This window comes from Gossypium hirsutum, unplaced genomic scaffold (genome assembly GCF_007990345.1).
Source record: "Gossypium hirsutum isolate 1008001.06 unplaced genomic scaffold, Gossypium_hirsutum_v2.1 scaffold_542, whole genome shotgun sequence".
NCBI lineage: Eukaryota > Viridiplantae > Streptophyta > Magnoliopsida > Malvales > Malvaceae > Gossypium > Gossypium hirsutum.
The window spans coordinates 18,641-25,000 of record NW_024403097.1 but is presented as its reverse complement, the minus strand read 5'-3'; the positions used below and the strand labels follow the sequence as shown (position 1 = coordinate 25,000).

At 37.0% G+C, this 6,360-nt stretch overlaps 1 non-coding gene across 1 annotated transcript; it reads right to left on the bottom strand.

Moving 5' to 3' along the window:
- Positions 1–5,618: 5,618 nt before the first annotated feature.
- Positions 5,619–5,724, bottom strand: LOC121226862 (small nucleolar RNA R71). The gene has a single exon (XR_005924548.1). It is a non-coding gene; the product is annotated as a small nucleolar RNA R71 (small nucleolar RNA).
- Between the last annotated feature and the right edge of the window lie 636 nt (positions 5,725–6,360).

The window sequence follows — 6,360 nt, the reverse complement described above, 5'->3', positions numbered from 1 at the left end:
GGTATGTTTGTGTTAAGTTCTGGTATGGTTTGAATGAGTTGTTGAATGATGATGAAATAGCTGTAATGAAGCATGTTTTGAGCATGAAATTGGCTGAATATTTTTGTAGGAATGTTGTTTAATTTGGCTTGTAGGAATGACCTATAAAGGGGTGGCAAATTGGCTTAAACCAAGCCTGCATTGTGCCACACGGCCATAGCACACGGGCGTGTTTGTTGGCCGTGGGCTTAAGTCAGTAGGTAGCTAAGTACCACACGGCCATGACACACGGCCGTGTCTGTTGGTCATGTGAAAACGTGAGTATAGGACCTCCTTTTAGCATGGTTGGATCATATGGGAGTGTTTAGTGCCCGTGTGTGTCACACGGCTTAGTCACACGGGCGTGTGACTTTAACAGTTTTGAAAGATTTGGTTAAGTTCTGAAAATTCTGAATGTGTTCGTTTTAGTCCAGACCCTTCTTAAAAGTACATTTTAGGTCTCGTAGACCATCTTAAGAGATGATTGCTTATGAAATGAGGTTATATGATATCCGTGATTCTGAATTGATGTGAAATCTTTTGTTTGTCTGGTAATGCCCCTTACCTATTCCGGCGACGGATACGGGATAGGGGTGTTACATAAATTGTATGATTGTGTAGTAAATATTGGATTGGACTATGTGAATCCCATATCTATAGGCTAGTATTATTGAAATACCCCTGTAGGGTAGAACTATTGAAATGCCCCTATAGGGTAGAATTACTGAAATACCCTTGGTTTACAAAATTTCCAAAATACCCTCGATTAGCAAATTACCAAAATACCACTAGTTTGTAAAATTACCAAAATACCCCTGGTTTGTAAAATTACCAAAATACACTTGATTTGTAAATTACCGAAATATCGTCGACCTGTAAAATTATCGAAATACCCTCGACTTGTAAAATTACCAAAATACCCTTAATTTGTAAAATTACCAAAATACCCCTGATTTAGAAAATTACCAAAATACCATTGATTTGGATAATTACAAGAATACCCTTGATTTCCAAAATTATAGAAATACCCTTTACTTTCAAAAATTATAGAAATACCATTGGTTTGCAAAATTACCAAAATACCCTTGGTTTGTAGATTTTCCGAAACACCCTTGTAGGGTGAAATGACTAAAACACCCTTAATAGGTAAAAATACCGTTTTTCCCCTCTAAGGTATGTGACTCACTGATAATACAATTTGATTGATTTGACTATGTTTTGACTGAGAATGTATGACTGTGATTGGACTGTTGTGACTGTGATTTGTATGATTTTGTATGCCGTGTGTATATTTGCTGCATTCATATAATATTATGTTGCACATGGGTGGGGATTATGAAACGGAGGAAGAAATTGAGGATCGCATGGTTACTTGACGACTGTGGATCCACCGATTGAGGATCGCATGGTTGCTTGACTATCGTGGATCCACCGATTAAGGATCGCATGGTTGCTTGACGACCGTGGATCCACCGGTGGCTTTTAAGCCCAATATATGATTATTGACGACTATGTGTCAATCATATTTACCCGATGTTGTGTGCTGACTATATTACCGTCACCGATGGCTATGTGCCTAACATGATATAGGTACCGATGGCTTAAAGCCAATTATTCTGATTATGGATTTGCGCCAACCTACATATGGCTCTATGCCAACCTGATTATGGCTGTGTGCCAAAAGTATTTGCCTAAGGGTATGTGCCAATATATGATTATTGACGACTCTGTGTCAATCACATTTACCTAGGGCTGTGTGCCAGTTATGCTACTCTAGTTGAGGGCAATGTGCCTAACATAATGCAGTTATCGATGGCTTTGTGCCATTGTGACATTCTGCTTACGACTTCCAGCTGTCCTATTATCTGGCAGCGTTGCTTCGATGTTTACGACTATGTGTTGTCTTGTTTACGGCTATGTGTTGTCCTGTCTATGGCGTTGAGCCGTCTTGTTGACTTAGTGCCGCAACTGATGCTAAGCTTGGTGTGTTGGCTGGGTTGGTCGATTTTATCCCCACACAGTGAGCTGGTTGGTACGGGTGGTATGTTGGTTGGATTGGGCTGGTAATCTCTCTGCATATCTGCATATGATACTAATTATGTAATGGGCTCCAGCCCAGACTGATTTCTGAATTCTATCTGTTTACTAACGGTTTCAGTTTAGGAGGGGATTACACACTGAATTTTCATACTCACCCCATTTATTAACTATGCAGGTAATTATCAGCATTAGGAGGATCGGTGCTGCGAGGGACTCAGAGCTGGCCACACCACTACTATTGTTTCCGACTTTCTTTTAAGTTATCTATTTACAAGTACTTATATTCGATCTAGGTTGTAACAAGGCCTCTTTTAATTTTTGGTTCTAAATTTGGAATTTTATATACTGTTTTATAACTGCTAGAGTAGAACACAGTTTTCTTTTCCAAAACAATAACTATTTTTCAAAATATCACGTTTTTGCAAAACTTTAAACTAAGCTTCCGCAACAAATAAAGTTTTAAAGGTAATAATGTTTTACAAGAGAATGACTTTTAATAAACCAACAGAAACTGAGGTTTTCACAAGTTTTAAAATGGCCAGAGGTTTTAAATAGTACGAAGGGTTTTCAATGAGAACATGGTTTTCAAAAAACACTTCAATGTGACACGCCAGATGTCGGCCATAGCGTCTAGGCTGGGTTTGGGGTATTACATGGACATAATGAAACATATGCAATGGCAACAACAGGCTTATTAGAGATATTAAAAAAGAAGGGATGACTCAATGATAAGCGCTCTTACGAAAATATTCAATGACCTATTTATTATTGTGCCTGAGTTTCTAGATTTTATATTTGAAACATGGAGTCTACTATCGAAGAGGGAGAGAAGTGATTCATGAAAAAACAAAGATGATAGAGTTAAAGATGAGTCAAATTCGGAGGGATCAACAAATAAATAAAAAGGGGGATCTTGACTTTATTTTATTTCTGTTCTTAGGTTATTTAATGTTTTAGGATTCAGTTTAATTAGGAATTTTTATTTTCGCAGAATAAAAAAAAGAGGTGGAAACCATAAATAAAAATGAACAAGTTGCAAAGTACAAAGTGTGGCAATAGATATATACATGACTAAGATTGGATCTAGAGAGAGCTTGGTACTTAAGCAGTCAAATTGACTCACCTCCTCTTTCCTAGAATCTTACCTAGTGTATAGTATCTATTCACTTTTAACAATGAGAACATTGTTCATCTTAAGTAGGGGGACCGAAAAATTGAAATTATTTCCTCTTAGAATAAAATTTTCTTTTAATTATAATTAGGATATATTTTGTTCAAAAATTTGAAATTTTGTTAAGTATGCTAAACTTCAGTATAAATAAAGTTCGATTATTTCAATATTTGTTATGTTAGTTGAATTATGATATAAATGTATTCTTAATAAAGTATACAAATCATACCATAAAATTTTTTTGCTCTTTAGGAAAGTTAGGCCTACATGAAAGTTTAAGTCTCTAGAATTGACTTAGTAGTTACTTGAGGCGAAATCCTAGGAAGCATGGAATGTTGAAAATGATTTAAGCAACTTTTGTTTGGACCGTTTGAGCCTTTCAAGCCAACCATGATAAATTTTTATCCCTTGAAACCTAACTTTAAGATTGTATGGCCTAATTTATTTAAGCCTTTGTAATATTTAGGCATCATTTTTCTCTTAATTATCTTTAAACTATCCCAAACACTAAACTTGATAAACCGTAATTTATATATATTTTTATCGCATGCTTAGCGCATTAATGGATGGTTTCTCCTTAGATTTGGTGAATTTGATGCTCCTAATCCTTTAATTTCATGTTCTATACTTGGGTGAGCATAGGAGAGTAAAAAGAGCAAGAAACGGGCCGAAAACAGAGAAAATGGACCCACATGGGAAATCAACACGGCCTGGAGTTCCTCACACGAGCGTGTCCGTGTCGAGCCCAAGTATAACCCTATTCGGAAAAGGCCAATTTTGAGGGCTTTTAGGTGTTCTAAAGCCTATATAAACACCTGAGGAGGCACTTAGGAACGGGGACGCGGAGTAGGAGGCAAGGAATTACTCAAGGGAAGCCGATTGGTCCATCTCAAAAGCCGGATCCATCATCAAGACTGAAGATCTCCCTTTAATTTCTATTCATGGGTTTTGGGTTTTCTTTATGTTTTGTATTCATTATTCTTTTGAGATGTTTTCTTCTATTATTACGAACTAAACCCCCTAAATACCTAAGGGGAATGAAACCTAAGACGGATCTTGTTATTATTATCTGAATTGTATGATAAATATTTGACTTGTTCTTAATTATGTGTTCTTAATTCTTGTTTTAATATTCCAGGATATTGATTTGAGTTAATGCTCTTATTCAGAGGAGGAATAGACCTTGTATAAGAGTAAATTTGTCACAATTAAGTGGAGTTGACTGCACGCCTAGAGATAGGGTGATAAGATTTTACCGAATTAGGGTGAAACCTAATAAGGGGATTCATAGATCGAGTCAATGCAACACTAGGTGTTAATTAGAAAGAGATTTCAATTAATCAACCTAGGGTTAGACGTTATTAGTCTCGAGAGAGATAATAATATAAGTTAGGGATTTCTACGGATCAAGCCAAATGAATAAATCGTCTAATTCAGAGTCAAATAACAAGTGAAGTCTAGGTGGATTTTTCCTTGGGTATGGTCTTAATCAATCAAATTTTCTCAAAAGCTTTTCCCCAATTTCTCTCTGTGCACTCTTGGTTCCTTTGGATTTGGAAATCCGGTCTTGCTAAAGCTATACTACTATTTGATAGGTACACTTGTCTTCATCGTAATAATAGTTAATTTCAAGAACGATTAATTATAAATATTTAAAACCTGTCGCGAATATCACGTATCAAGTTTTGGCCCCGTTGTTGGGGAACTAGGATATTAGGAACACTTGATTTTTATTACTTTAGCCATTTTACTTTTATTGCAATTTTAATTTTAATTTTATTCTCTAATTCTTCATTTATTCTCTTCTGACAGGTTTTTCTAGTTTATTACCAGAAGAAATCCGTCAGGACCATTACTATTTGATAGTGAGATCGATTGCACGTTTGCAGAAATCGAAGAGAAATAAGGCAAAGCTTACGATACACAAAGGAAGAGCAAGAGGACGATACTTCTACCACAACCGAGGAGATGGCTGAAAACCAAGAAAATCCGCTACCTCCTGCGATTGCTGTTAATCAGAAACCTGCTCTACGTACTATGTATGATTATGCTTCAACAGGAACTGAATCTAGCATAGTTAGGCCTGGTGTTGCTGCAAATAATTTTGAACTGAAACCTAATACAATTCAAATCATCCAAAAGTTTGTTCAGTTTGATGGTTTGCAGGACGAGGATCCCAATGCTCACTTGGCAAATTTCTTAGAGTTTTGCGACACTTTTAAAATCAATGGCGTTTCTGATGACGCCATTCACCTTCGGTTGTTTCCCTTTTCGTTGAGGAATAAGGCTAAACAATGGTTGAACTCGTTACCACGAGGGTCAATCACTACTTGGGAACAAATGACCGAGAAGTTTTTATTAAAATATTTTCTGCCGGCTAAAACAACCAAATCACGTAATGATATCTCTTCTTTTGTGCAGATGGATTTAGAAACACTCTACGATGCACGGGAGAGATACAAGGAATTTTTGAGAAGGTGCCCTCACCATGGGTTACCACTTTGGCTACAAGTTCAAACGTTTCATAATGGCCTGAATCCTTCAATTAGACAGATGATCAACGTAGCCGCGGGCGGAACCATCAATAATAAAACACCTGAAGATGCTTATGAATTTATAGAAGAGATGTCACTGAATAATTATCAATGGCAAGTCATGAGGACAAAGCCAACAAAAGCAGCCGGCGTTTATAATGTCGACTCGGTCACCATGCTCTCTAATCAGGTAAAACTCTTGAATAAGAAAATTGATGGTTTTCTTAGTTCTTCACAGGTTCACCCAATAATACAGTGCGAAGCAAGTAGAGGAGAATCAAGCAATTTAAAATACCCACCCTATGGCCACAACATAGAGAACGAGTAGTTAAATTACATAGGTAATAAATCTCGATCTCAAAATAATCCTTATAGTAATACTTACAATGCAGGTTGGAGGAACCACCCAAATTTCTCATGGGGAGGCCAAGGGAATCAGAGACCACCTCCTCTAGGCTACCAACAGCCACCTTACCAACAAGAGAAAAAGCCAAACCTTGAGGAGATGCTAACAAAATTCATCTCGGTGTCAGAAACTCATTTCCAGAATACTGAGACAGCCCTTAAGAATCAACAAGCGTCAATCCAAGGGCTCGA